This window comes from Giraffa tippelskirchi, chromosome 13, assembly GCF_054371585.1.
Source record: "Giraffa tippelskirchi isolate mGirTip1 chromosome 13, T2T-mGirTip1v1.2.pri, whole genome shotgun sequence".
In the NCBI taxonomy this organism is placed as follows: domain Eukaryota; kingdom Metazoa; phylum Chordata; class Mammalia; order Artiodactyla; family Giraffidae; genus Giraffa; species Giraffa tippelskirchi.
The window spans coordinates 113,607,421-113,622,423 of NC_137287.1; the positions used below are offsets into that span (position 1 = coordinate 113,607,421).

The 15,003-nt window shown below is 43.7% G+C and overlaps 1 long non-coding RNA gene across 1 annotated transcript in view; it reads right to left on the minus strand.

Moving 5' to 3' along the window:
• Positions 1 to 4,327: 4,327 nt before the first annotated feature.
• The window catches only part of LOC145532294 (uncharacterized), a 74,682-nt gene continuing 64,006 nt past the window's right edge, over positions 4,328 to 15,003 (minus strand). Inside the window, exons 4-7 of the long non-coding RNA XR_014073133.1 lie at positions 11,291 to 11,866; positions 10,708 to 10,761; positions 10,496 to 10,605; positions 4,328 to 5,241 (exon numbers count right to left, since the gene is read on the minus strand). This is a non-coding gene — a long non-coding RNA (uncharacterized LOC145532294). The remainder of the gene's footprint in view (positions 5,242 to 10,495; positions 10,606 to 10,707; positions 10,762 to 11,290; positions 11,867 to 15,003) is intronic.

The window sequence follows — 15,003 nt, forward strand, 5'->3', positions numbered from 1 at the left end:
TTTCTTAGAGGCCCTGGGTTGTGGGAAGCAGAGAAAGGGGCCGAGACTGAGCACATGCTTAGCAAGGGTGACCAACTGTCCCAGTTTACCTGGGACAGAGGGGCTTCCTAGGATGTTCAGTTCTAAACCCAGGAAAGCCCCAGACACACCAAAACATGTAGTCACCTTAATAAAATCAGAAGCTGTCAAACCTTAGCCCACAACACAATCACCTGGAGAACTTGTTACAGTGGGAGGTCTGGGCCCCACTCCCAGGGTTGCTGATGCTACAGGTGGGGCCTGAGAATCAGCATTTCTAACAAGTTCCCCAGGAAAGTTGACGCTGCTGACCCAGGGTCTGTACTTTAAGAACCATTGCGTCAGACTTTCAACAAATATCTGCTAAATGGATACATGACCAGCACTAGAAGGAGCTCTAGAACTAGGCTCCTACTCTGGCTCTGCATCAGAGTGGGAGAAGCTGTTTAGGCAAATCTTTCTTCCGTTCTGAGACACAACTTACCCATTTGTAAAATGGATGTAAAAGTATTGACCAGGACTTCCCTGGTGGTCCAGTGGTTAAGAAACTGCCTGCCAATGCTGGAGACACGGGTTTGATCCCTGGTCCAGGAAGATCCCACATGCCTAGGAGTGATTGATCCTGTGCACCACAACTGCTGAGCCCACACTCTAGAGCCCTCGAGCTGCAACCACTGAGCCCACGTTTCCTAGAGCCGGTGCTCCGCAGCAAGGAAAGTGACCCAACGAGAGCCCGCGAACCACAACTGGGGTTGCACAGCAACGAAGACCCAATGCAGTCAAAAATAAATAAATAAATAAAAGTATTGACCTCACAGGATTGCGGTGTGGATCCAGTGAGATAATGCAGGTTTTCCTAAAAGCCCCAATTGGAACCCATCTCTGCCCGAAAGCTCCCCTTAACCCCTTCTCCCAAATCTTTGAGGCTTTCATTTGCTCTGGGCTCCTCCAGCCATAACCAATCTGCCTTATATGGGAGGGCAAACTGCCTTATATGGGAGGGTACATGCATTCCCTTAAACACGTCTGCATTCAGATCTTGTGCAACAGTCTAGGGCTACAGAGATGGGGGAGATGGTTGTTCCCAGGCTGGTGGGTAGACAGACATGGAACAATGCATTTGACCTGCACATGGTCAATGCAGGGACAAAGCACAGTGTAAAACCCAGCAAAAGCATGGAGCATGGTTACCAACTCTGCAGTCCATCCCCTACTTCCCTGAGTGTCCTGCAAGCAGCTCAGATTTGGGGACACGTGCCGACCCTCAGAGTACAGATCTGTGCACACGGCAAGTGTACTGTCATTGGTTTAGGAGGCCCAGTTTATGCAGTGTCTCCTGGAAACAATGACTTGTCTGACCCATGGCCTGAGAAACCAAAAAGGAACATTGAAAAGACTGCCCTGCTCTGACAAAACTACTAACACCTAAACAAATGGATTTTTATTTAGATGGAAAAGCAGGCAATCATTTCCCATGTGCAAATTACAAATTCTCCAGTTGAAACAGAACCAAAGGGAGGAGGCTCCCCTGTTCATATCAGTGCTTTGATTCTAGCTCAGCAGCCATCTGGCTACCACCTGCCCCATAGGCCACCTCTGGACCACTGTTTCACAATCATTGGTTCTTGAGGCCAGGGTCCTTGACTTCCCTGGTGGTCCAGTGATTGAGAATCCACCTGCCAATGCAGGGGACACAGGTTCAATTCCTGGTCTGGGAAGATTCCACATGACACAGAACAACTAAGCCTGTGTGCCACAATTACTGACACCCGTGCGCCCTAGAGCCTATGATCTGCAGCAAGAGGCCGGGGTCCTAAACAGCTCTTACGTTATTTCTAACTAAAAAAACTCCTAACCCCTCCTCCAGCAGCCAATTTCTGAGGAAGCCTGGGAGATATAAGAGAAAGAGAATCTTTCTTGGGATAGAGTTAAATGGTCTGAATTTAAATCTAAGTAGAACCACTTATGAGCCATGTGACCTGTGGCCAGTAATTCGCCCAGTGGGTCTCAGCATTGTCATCTGTGAAATGGGAATAAACATGCCCACCCTCAAGAGTGTGGGGAATATTAAAGGAGATCATATGAGTAAAGAGCCTGGCTCCCAGGTGGACAGCTCATGGTCACTGGGTCACTTCAGACCCTCCAGCCCTTGGGATCTGGGTGGTACAGAGGGAACCACCTCTGAGACAGAAAACTGCTCTGCAGGACTCTTCCTTCAAATTCCACCCCCTAATTTTTGCTGCCCTTCTGTAGAGCGCTGGAAGTAGAAGTGTGAAGGCCCTGAGTCCTGCCAGCTGTTCTCTTTGTGACTTGTCCTTGGGCAGTCAGTGTGGAAATATCACAGGCAGAGCCTGTTCTGGTGACATTTCAAATCCAGAGCATCTTTCACACCCCCCTCCCAGGCTGTGTCTGGTCAGCATCCATGGCTCCGAAACTTCCTAGGGAATTTCTGTCTCCTTTTCAAGTGTCCTTATTGATTCCACTTCACATGGGGATAGTATTTTACAGTTTATAAAGCACCGTCACACACTTTTTCATACTGTTCATGGGGTTTTCAAGGCAAGAATACTGAAATGGTTTGCCATTCCCTTCTCCAGTGGACCTCTTTTTGTCACTTAATTTGAATTGAATTGAATTGAAGAAAGTAGGGAAAACCATTAGACCATTCAGGCATGACCTAAATCAAATCCCGTATGATTATTCAGTGGAAGTGACAAATAGATTCAAGGGATTAGATCTCATAGACAGAGTGCCTGAAGAAATATGGACGGAGGTTCGTGACATTGGACAGGAGGCAGTGATTAAGACCATCCCCAAGAAAAAGAAATACAAAAAGGCAAAATGGTTGTCTGAGGAGGCCTTACAAAGAGCTGTGAAAAGAAGAGAAGCTAATGACAAAGGAGAAAAGGAAAGATACACCCATCTGAATGCAGAGTTCTAAAGAATAGCAAGGAGAGATAAGAAAGCCTTCCTCAGTGATTAGTGCAAAGAAATAGAGGAAAACAATAGAATAGAAAAGACTAGAGATCTCTTCAAGAAAATCAGAGATACCAAGTGAATATTTCATGCAAAGATGGGCACAATAAAGGACAGAAATGGTATGGACCTAACAGAAGCAGAAGATATTAAGAAGAGGTGGCAAGAATACACAGAAGAACTGTACAAAAAAGATCTTCATGACCCAGATAACCATGATGGTATGATCACTCTCCTAGAGCCAGACACCCTGGAATGCAAAGTCAAGTGGGCCTTAGAAAGCATCACTACGAACAAAGCTAGTGGAGGTGATGGAATCCCAGTTGAGCTACTTCAAATCCTAAAAGATTATGCTGTGAAAGTGCTGCACTCAATATGCCAGCAAATTTGGAAAACTCAACAGTGGCCACAGGACTGGAAAAGGTCAGCTTTCATTCCAATCCCAAAGAAAGGCAATGCCAAAGAATGTTCAAACTACCGCACAATTGCATTCACGCTAGCAAAGTAATGCTCAAAATTCTCCAAGCCAGGCTTCAACAGAATGTGAACCATGAACTTGCAGATGTCCAAGCTGGTTTTAGAAAAGGCAGCGGAACCAGAGATCAAATTGCCAACATCCATTGGATCATCGAAAAAGCAAGAGAGTTCCAGAAAAACATCTACTTCTGCTTTATTGACTACGTCAAAGCCTTTGACTATGTGGGTCACAACAAACTGGAAAATTCTTCAAGAGATGGGAATACCAGACCACCTGACCAGCCTCCTGAGAAATCTGTATGCAGGTCAAAAAGCAACAGTTAGAACTGCACATGGAACAACAGATTGGTTCCAAATCTGGAAAGGAGTACATCAAGGCTGTATATTGTCACCCTGCTTATTTAACTTATATGCAGAGTACATCATGCAAAACACCAGGCCGGATGAAGTACAAGCTGGAATCAAGATTGCCGGGAGAAATATCAATAACCTCAGATACACAGATGACATTACCCTTATGGCAAAAAGTGAAAAAGGACTAAAGAACCTCTTGATGAAAGTGAAAGAGGAGAGTGAAAATGTTGGCTTAAAATTCAACATTCAAAAAACTAAGATTATGGCATCTAGTCCCATCACTTCATGCAAATAGATGGGGAAACAATGGAAACAGTGACAGACTTTATTTTTGGGGGCTCCAAAATTACTGCAGATAGTGATTGCAGCCATGAAATTAAAAGACGCTTGCTCCTTGGAAGAAAAGCCATGACCAACCTAGATAGCATATTAAAAAGCAGAGACATTACTTTGCCAACAAAGGTCTGTCTAGTCAAAGCTGTGGTTTTTCCGGTATTGATGTATGAATGTGAGAGTTGGACTATAAAGAAAGCTGAGCACCAAAGAATCGATGCTTTTAAACTGTGGTGTTGGAAAAGACTCTTGAGAGTCCCTTGGACTGCAAGGAGATCCAACTAGCCAATCCTAAAGGAAATCAGTCCTGAATATTCAGTGGAAGGACTGATGCTGAAGCTGAAACTCCAATTCTTCGGCCACCTGATGAGAAGAGCTGACTCATTTGAAAAGACCTTGATGCTGGGGAAGATTAAAGGCGGGAGGAGAAGGGGACGATGGAGGATGAGATGGTTGGATGGCATCACCGACGCGACCAACATGAGTTTGAGCAAGCTCCGGGAGTTGGTGAAGGACACGGAAGTCTGACAAGCTGCAGTCCATGGGCCGCAAAGAGTCAGACACGACTGAGTGACTAAACTTAACTGAACTGTCACATGTCTAGTCTTATGCAAGCCTCCCAGCCATCCTGACAAGGAGGAAAGAAATCCTCAAAAAGTCAAACCAACTGCCCAAGGTTACCCAGTGGGCTTGTGGCAGAGTCAGGATTTGAACCCACGGCTGCCTGGCTCAGAAGCCTCACCTTTAATATAAACATTAGTGGTGCAAACAGAAATGAAGTAAGACCACCATTCCTCTCGGCCCTCTGCACCAGATAAGAGCTGGACCAGACACTGGACAAGGGCTTGAAATCTTGGGCACCCACTTGCCTCCCACAGACATGCAGTCCAGCCAGAGGGGCCAGGAGCCCAGAGCAGCTCCTCTAGGTCCCCTCCCTGAGCAAGGCCTCCCAGGACAAACTTTGCTACAAAACCAGACATCAGCATCAGGGCACCTACCGTGCAGCATCTCTGATACATGCATCCATGTCAGCCAGGCTCAGCTCTGGATGTAAGTCCCCGCCAACCTGCAGCATAAGTGATACTGTGAACAAGACCCAAAATTGAACTACAGTCAGGGCAATTATGAACAATCAGATACAAAAAGGCCACAAACCAACTGCCACTTCTGAGGAGCTGGGAGCAAAAAGCAGGGTATTGCATATGAGCCCTGCACACAGCAATACTAAGGGGTTGAGCAGACCACCTAAGCCACCCCTCTGGCCCAACCCACAAATCTGCCCCTACCCTCATCCCATTGACCAACCAGCCCGTCCACCTCAGAGAACGAGCAAGGGCGCCTGTTTCTTGTTTTCACTCCCTCGAGCTGCAGTGTGAGTCCCAATTAAACCTTGCCTGACTTTCTTGTCTGGCCTCTCCTATCAATTTCTATTGATTAAAGAGTTCAAGGGTCTGGGTCAGTAACACCGGCACCTTCTAGAACAGTTTCTCAACCTCAGCACCACCGACATTTTAAGCCAGGTAGTTCTCACTGTGAAGACTGCCTTTACATTGTAGCATGTAAAGGCGGCCACCCACTAAATGCCAATAGCACACTCCCCCTGAGTAGTGACAACCAAAAATGTCTCCACACTGTCCGTTGTCCTCCAGGGGACCAAGATCATCTCCAAGTGGGAACCACTAGAGCAATGTCAGCCTCTGAACAAGGTCCAGGGGTCTTGACCACTCCAGCCCCAGTGACCATCACTTCACTCTGCTTCCTGCCTCTCCTGGGGCAGTCACCTACCATCTCCACTTCCCAGGGCCACCCAGGAACCAGGTAGAAGCAAGAGGATTGAATCCATCCAGACTGACTTGGGCCCAAGCTTCCATCAGCCAGGTTGCTTCCCTCAGAGCACTTTCCTTAACCTGTAACTGAACTGTTATTTATTCATGTTTCTTTCCTGTGTCCACTGTCTTTTCTGCCTCCTTTACTAGGACACAAACTCCATGAAAACAGGAACTTTATTTTCTTCACTGTTCTATCCCTTACACTAAGCAGGGGACCTGGGACAGAAAACAGAGATGGAGGGAGAAAGGAGCGGAAAGGAGAAAAGAAAGGAAGGAAGGAATAAAAAAGAAGGAAAATTTTTTTCAGAAGAAAGAGGAGAATGCTGCAGAAAGGGGGAGGTATTTATCAGATAAAGCAACAAGGGTCAAACATAACATCTGTGCCTTGATATAATCTGTAGCCAATAAAAGGGATAATGTATCTCTGTTTTCACTGACATGGAAATATCCTTAATAAAGCTGACTGCTTATATACCCATCTGTGTATGTATGTGCAAAGAAATATCTGAAAAGAAGTGTTCACCAAAAAGTTGAAGATTTTTGTCTCAGAGTGGGGAAATTTCAGGAGAAATTTTGCTTTCTCTTTTACTTCGATTTCCTACAATAAGAATTATCTTTCCAAGCTGAAAGTTTTAGAAGTCATGTTTTCAAAAAATATTTTCAACAGGGACCTCTGTGGTGGTCCAGCAGTTAAGAATCCTCCTTGCAATGCAGGGGACTCAGGTTCAATCCCTAGTTGGGGAACTAAGATCCTATATGCCGAGGAGCAACTAAACCCTCTTGCCAAAACTACTGAAGCCTGTGCTGCCACTAGAGTAAGCCCATGCCAGCCAGGAAAGATCCCACATGATGCAAGAAAGAACCCCCAAGAACCAACGCAGCCAAAGTAATTAATTAATTTTTTAAAAAGAATGTATTTTTCGATGGGCAACATATGATAAAATGTTAAAGTGAGCTACACAAAGAATTTCCTACCATACATATATATTTATATATAAAGAGGAGAGTGAGAAAGTTGGCTTAAAGCTCAACATTCAGAAATCTAAGATCATGGCATCTGGTCCCATCACTTCATGGCAAATAGATGGGAAACAGTGGAAACAGTGGCTGACTTTATTTTTGGGGGCTCCAAAATCACTGCAGATGGTGACTGCAGCCATGAAATTAAAAGACACTTACTCCTTGGAAGGAAAGTTATGACCAACCTAGATAGCATATTTACAAGCAGAGACATTACTTTGTCAACAAAGGTCTGTCTAGTCGAGGCTATGGTTTTTCCAGTGGTCATGTATGGATGTGCGAGTTAGACTACAAAGAAAGCTGAGCCAAAGAATTGATGCTTTTGAACTGTGGTGCTGGAGAAGACTCTTGAGAGTCCCTTGGGCTGCAAGGAGATCCAACTAGTCCATCCTAAAGGAGATCAGTCCTGAGTGTTCATTGGAAGGACTGATGTTGAAGCTGAAGCTCCAATATTTTGGCCACCTGATGCGAAGAGCTGACTCATTTGAAAAGACCCTGATGTTGGGAAAGATTGAAGGTAGGAGGAGAAGGGGACGACAGAGGATGAGATGATTAGATGACATCACTGACCTAATGGACATGAATTTGGGTAAATTCTAGGAGTTGGTGATGGACAGGGAGGCCTGCCGTGCTGTTCATGGGGCCGCAAAGAGTTGGACATGACTGAGTGACTGAACTGAGCTGAACTGATGCATATATATAATAGCCCAATTAAACCAACTTTTTAAATTTCATATGGAAATATTAGAATAAAGATCAAGAAGCAATCCACCACATTTCAGGATAAGTTGCCTTTATCCTTTCTCTTTTATGTGTGTCTTTATTTTCCAAATTCTCTACAGCAGCACTGTCCAATATGGTAGTGAACAGCTACTGACACTTGAAATGCATCATGCATGATATGACTTAGGACCTGAATTTTTTATTTGATTTTATTAATTTAAATTTAAATTTAAATAGTCTCATGTGCCCAGTGGCTACTGCTATTTGTGAGCAGAGCTCTAGCAGGAACAAATATTTTTCATACTTAGAAAAAGAGCACAAAATGTGATTTTTAAATTAATAAATGAAAACTCAGAACACAAAACCCAAATGCTGCCCCAGCATCTGGCCCAGTTCCAGCTCAGGACTGCATTCTTCATCTGTTTATTATAAGATCTGAATGCCCCATCCAAACTGTCTTGGCAGATGTATCATTTTTCCCACCTTTTTAAAAAATAAAAAATGATTTCTTCATCTCTTATTCAGTTTTTGTAAGTGAGGCAAGTCAATGAACTCACACATATTCCAAAAACTGACTTCCTTAGACCCTAACAGAAGGTACTTAAGTGCACAGATGTTTGCTGGCTTTAAAAGGAGGCCTTGCTGTGTATGTAAAAAAATTCCCCCTAATTTTTTGCTCAATTTGTTTTAAGTTGGTAATGAAATCTGTGAATTTGTGCTCCCTTTCTTCAGGAAAAATGGAATTTTGATCTCTTTTAAAAATCAGAACGCGACAGGATAATGGAGAAATCAGTCTCAATAGCACATTTCATGTTCATTTCAGGGCTGTGATGTAAACATGATGATGCTATGCTTTTGGGGTCTTTGAGATTTTTGCCACAAGCATAGTAGCTCAGGTGGATTACTGCCTAACGCTCGCTTGTTTGGTTGATTTTTGTCAGCAAATGGCATGTCTGCTCGTTTGAAATAAAATCGTGAAGCTGTTAAGGGCTCTGCACAAAGACCGTTCCATTCTGTTGGCCCTCAGGAAGGAGACTTTGCTCTAATCATCTCTTCTCTCCGAGAGCAAAGAGCTGAAGGAAAGACAGATAACCCACACTGATTGCACTTTTACTACATGCCAACTGGTCACACCCAGAAGAGGTCTGACTATCTCCCGGTAGTCCAGGGACCATGGGAGAAAACAGGGTTGGGTACTGCTTGGCCTCTGGTTTCACAAAGTAAAAAGCAATAAAACATTGAACATGCATTTTATTCACTACCTTATTGAACGCACTCCATAGATTCTGCATTCAGCAACACAGAACAGGCTAATGAAAACAGTTCCTCCAAATCTCACCACCCAAGGACAAAAATCACCCATTTTTGAGAGCACTCCACATCTCTTTTCCAGTGATCCTTAACTGGGGTGACTTTATCCTTCTGGGGACATTTGGCAATGTCTGGAGAGACATATTTGGTTGTCACAACTGGGAGGGGATGCTACTGGCATTTAGTGGATAAAAGCCAGAAATGCTATTTGATACAGATGCTATAATATCCTACAGTTGGCATAGGACAGCCCCCACCCACAAAGAATGATCCAGCCCGAGTGTTAGTAATGTTGAGGCTAAGGAACCCAACCATATACATACAGATGTGACAATTACATAATCAAGTTCATTCTACACTCTCTGCTGATCAGCCTGCAAAAACACATGTATTGCTTATCTGATTTGGTCAAGCACTGTTTGCTCCCTAGAAGGGGCTTCGTTTAATTTTTACTGATACCAGAATTCTATAAGAGGGGGAAATATTACAGATTTTTTTAGCTAAAGGGACTTAGGCTTAGAGCAGTGAAGAATCTGATCTAGGGTCGCACAGTCATCAGTCATGGGGCTAAGTCTGAAGTCCAGGTATGAGGGATTCCAAACCCCGCTTTTCCCACCATCTGTTGATCTGCCCACTTCAGCCCAAGACTAAGTTTACAAAGGGCAAGTAGGAACCTGGGAGGAAGACCCTTGAATCACCCTTCCAAAACCTGAGGGAGATAGGGCTTTGGTCTTCATGTACATCATTCAACTGATTCTGTTATTTAAATTCTCTCTTTAGTCTAATTTATGTCAACATGATCTGTCAAGAATTAAAAGAATACTTTCAAGTTTATCACTAATTGCTTTTCTGTGGATTTCTCATTGCACGTGCAATTTCTTCTATGTATATTTGTAAGTTACATTATATTCACAATTACTACATCAAGGTAGTGGATTAAATGACAGTGGTTTGTTAAGTGACCTTAGTCTCATTTAATAATATCTACTTTGAATTTCCCTTCCTCTAACAGCAGCTTTGTGATCCCTGCCTTCTTTCTGTTTGAGTTTGGCTGGTGTATCTGCCTTAATAATTTTATTTTAGGGGGTGTCCTAATTGAAAAGTCATTTTGAAATGACAAAAAGTCATTTTGTTTTAGAAGGTGTTTTTTTTTAATGTATATGTACTTTCATAACAGATATCTTTGGTCTCGATTCCATTTTCTTGTATTACATTTTATACGCTTCTATCTCTTATTTTCTCATTTTTCCTACCTTGCTAATTCGATAAACAGAATGTTTTTAGTTTGGTACCGTATGAATGTTTGTGTTTCCCCAAAATGCACAGGTTGAAATTCTAATGCCTAAAGTAATAGTATTAGGAGGTGGTGCCTTTGGGAGGTGCTTAGGTCCTGAGGGTGGAGCTTTCGTGGTGGGATCAGTGCTCTTATAAGAGACCCCAGAGATCTCACTCACCTCTTCCACCTCAGTGAGGACACAATGAGAAGTAAACAGCCTGTGACCCAGAAGAGAGCCCCACCAGCACCCCTGCTGTCACCCTTGTCTTGAACTTCCAGCCTCCAGAACTGCGAGAAACGGTTTCACAGTCATTCACTCTGTGGTATTATACTTTGTTATAGCAGTCAAAGCAGACATTTAAAAATAAGTAAGACATTAATTTTTCCTACCTTCTGCAAATTTCGTTAACAAAATATTTTCAGTTCTGGTGATTATTTCCACATCTGTAAATAGCATGCTTTCATTTACATCTCTGAAGTTATCAAATTCAGAAATTAAAAAGTAGCAGTTGACTCCTCTTGAGAAAATCAGTTTCCTTATACTTCCTTACTCTCTCCTCACCCCTATCCTCTGGTTTCCAGTGGTATACTGTGATAAAATTATAAGATCATTTTCTTATGTATATTTTAAAGAATTAAAACAGCTCCATTTTGTTTTATAATTTTCATGGTTATTTAATTTTAATTTTATGTATAAACTGTTACGGAGCACACCACCATACAACTTGTATGCACGGGTGCTCAGTTGTGTCTAACTCTTTGAAACCCCAGGGACTGTAGCCCACCAGGCTACACGGGACTTTTCCAGGCAAGAATACTGGAGTGGGTTGCCATTTCCAACTGCAAGAGATCTTCCTAATCTAGGGTCAAACCCACATCTCTGGCATCTCCTGCATTGGCAGGTGGATTCTTTACCACTAGCACCACCTGGGAAGCCCACCATACAACTTTCCTTTCCATAAATGCTACATACTTTTCTCATGAATTCTTTGTGTTGATTCATCTCTTGGTTGACTGAAGTACATCAGGTATCTCCTTGCCACTCCCTTTCCCACAAGAAGAATATATGAAATACTTAGTGAATCCTTGCATGTTGGAGTCACATATCAACTTCGGGCATGAAATTTTGGATCTCATCCTTTTTCCTTTGGTTGTCTTCATCATTTCATTTCCTTCTGATTGTCTTCATCACTTCATTTCCTTCTAGAATCTAATGCCAGAGTTGAAAAGCTAAAGCCATCTGATTTTTATTTCCTTTGAGGACAACCTGATTCTTCTGCCTCAATTTTCATCAGAGTTATTCCTTATCCTTGAAATATAATGGCTTCATCAGTGCATCTGTCTCACTATTAGTTTTTTGTATTCCCATTAAATTCACTTGATAACCCCATTTGACTGTCTCCCTTCACTTTGGGAATGTTTTCTTCTAGTTCCTCTTTGAATATTGTTTCTGTTATACTTGTCCTCTTTCTTACTATCCTAGGACACATTATCCCTACAGCAGTTCCAGATTTACTTCTGCTCCAGATCTCAGTGTATCAGTCAGGCTCTGGTCAGGAGCAAAAACAAACAAACAAACAGTTATTTTAATAGAAATAATTTAATGTGAATAACTGTCAACTGGGCATAAATGTGCTAACTAGGTACTGAAAAGGCAAAAAGAGAACACTAAGATATTCTAGAAGTAGCAGCACCAGGGAGCAGCTACCATCACGAGGATTGGAGAAACAAGGGACAAAGTTGGTACCAATAAAACTTAGAAGCTTGGAGGAAGGGCTACAAAAAGCTGAAAAGCAGACTTCTAAGGAGCAGGTACTGCTTGTCTGTGCTTGATGCTGGGCCAAGATCTAACAGTTCCTGTGCTTTAAGCCAAGTGTAACATCCCCTGCAAAAGCCTGGAACAGTGACAGGTCCTATGCAGAGATACTTCTAGACCAGCGGTTCCCAGCCTTGGCTTCACATTGTAATCACCTGGGAAATATTAAAAAGTACTGATGAATGGATACCCTCCCTTGAGAGCCTGAGTTAAGTGGTCTGGAGTGAGGCCTGAATTGTGAGTTTTAAAAGCACCCCAGGTGATTCTAAGTGTAAGCAAGGTTGAGGGCCACTGGCCTAGAAGTATCTCTGTATGGCACTTGTTACCACCCCAAGAAGGCACTCTCTGCTTGAGGCTGCATTCACAGCTCTGGTTTTTTAGTATCATGATAGTCACCTAAGAAAGCTGTTTTTAAATTGGTGATACCCTTCCCTTCCCCCTGAGAGGCCCTGGTTTAATTCATTTGAGTCGGAGGTCAACTTTGGACTTTTTAAATCCCAAGGAGTCGTAGCGTGCAGCCAGGGTTTAGGGAGAAGAAAGACTCATAATGCATATTTCTCCTATTAGGGAGTTCTGATGAAGAGGTGCCAGACATCATAAGGAAGCAAAAACATCTTACATTATGTCAACATTGGGCTTCCCAGGTAGCTCAGCGGCAAAGAAAGCACTGCAATACAAGAGATGCGGGCTCGATCCCTAGGTAAGGAAAGAGCCTCCAGAGAAGGAAATGGCAACCTACTCCAGTATTCTTGCCTGGGAAATCCCATGGACAGAGGAGCCTGGCAGGCTACAGATCATGGGGTCACAAAGAGTTGGACATGACTTAGTGACTAAACCATCACCACGTCAGCTTTAGAATACAAGGCTGGTGAGAGAAGCCTGACAAGTTAGATGAATTTAATAGGGGGCCTCTTCCCTACGTCAGGATAGAGAGAAACTCAGAGGGCCACACACAGACACATCCATTCGTTGTTCAGCGGAGAAGACAGGATTAGGAGAAAGTTATGAATGTGAGTTGACAAGGTAAGTTTTGGTTTCCTTTAAAGAACTGCAAGTTCGTTTTGGGCGTCATTGCCTAGGGCAGTGGTTCCTGGACCAGCAGCAGCAGCATTGCCTAGTATCATTAGAAATGCACATGCTTTGGCCCCATCCTAGACCTGCTAAATCAGAAACTCTGGGCGTGGAGCCCGGCTATCTGTTCTGACAAGTCTTCCAGCAGATTCTCGTGCACTCAGATCTGAGATGCACTTCCCTATGGCTCAGATGGTAAAGAATCTGCTGCAATGTGGGAAACCTGGGTTTGATCCCTGGGTTGGGAAGATCCCCTGGAGAAGGCATGGCAACTCACTCTAGTAGAATTACATGGGCAGAGGAACCTGGTGGGCTACAGTCCATGGGGTCGCAAAGCATCAAACACGAATAAGTGATTTTCACTTTCACTCCCAAAGCACTAAATCTGGAAAAAGTCACACCAGAAAAAAACAAAATACTAAAAGGTCTGTGTCCCCCTCTGTCCCAGGAACCCCTTCAGTGGATGACTGCAGAAAGTAGCCTTTATCCTCCCTCTGGGGGACCAACTGCATCACCATAGCAACATGGATGCTCCTAGGGGGTCTCAGACATTCACCCCAAGAACATCTTTTCCTAATAAACTGAAGAATTTGTGTGTAAAATTAGACTCCTGTGTCCTTTGTCCTTTCGCCTGCCTGTGACAACTTGTATCATCTCTTTGCTGTTTCCTTCCACATACTGAGAATTTATTTTGGTCTAATCTTGATTTATCCTTTCAGATCAGTGCAAAGTCCTTCCAGATTTTGACAACTGATCATCTGATGGCCCTAGCTTTTATATACTTTTGTAATTTTGTTCCCTTAGCAATATTTTCATTAATGCCTCTGTTGCATTCTCTTTTTATAAAGGGCCACATCAAACCATTGACACTAATTGATCTCAGGATAAACTAAAGCCCCTGATTTATTTCCCACAAATGATGCTGAGTCACCTCGTCCCCATCTTGCATCTCAGCTGTCAGTATTTTGGACCCAGGTGGCTCAGCAGTAAAGAATTCACTTGCAATGCAGGAGACCGCCTGTAATGTAGGAGATGTGGGTTTGATCCCTGGGTCAGGAAGATCCCTTGGAGAAGGAAATGGCATCCCACTCCAGTATTCTTGCCTGGGAAATCCCAAAGACAGAAGAGCCTGGTGGGATACAGTCCATGAGGTCGCAAGAGTCAGACACAACTTAACGACTAAACCACCACAATACAATCTCATAACATCTCATGAGGTCTTAGCACATCACTGTTTCTTGGTAGTGTGCTACTGTGCCCAGGTAGCAGACTTTGCTCATGCTGGGGTGACCAACTGTCCTGGTTTTCCTGGGACTCAGGGCTTCCCCAGGAGGTAGAATTTTCAGGACTAAACCCAGGACAGCCCCCAGAAGCAGCTTTTAATCAGTAGAAATGGGATCTTGTGGGGAAAGCTAGCAACCTTGTCCTGTGGTGGGTGTGATAGGCAGCCGAGATGGCCCCAGACGGCCCCATTTCCTGGTACTCATGCCCTTGTGGGATGCCCTTCCCTGGAGAGTGGGTTGAATGTAGGGATTCGATCCTAATGTAGTGCACGAGCTGGGATATCACTTCTGAGTTAGATAACAAAGTGACTGAGACTTCCAACTTGCTGGCTTTCTCTCTCTTTCTCCCTTGCTGGCTTCGAGAGAGGCCAGCTGCCTTGTTGAGAGGTGTCCTACAAACAGGTGGTCTTCATGTCAAGGAACTTGAGTCTTTAGACAATTGTTATGGACTTCTCAGGGACGAGAGGCTTCCAGGGACACAGAACTTCCAGCACTAAAACCAGGAAAATCCCAAGC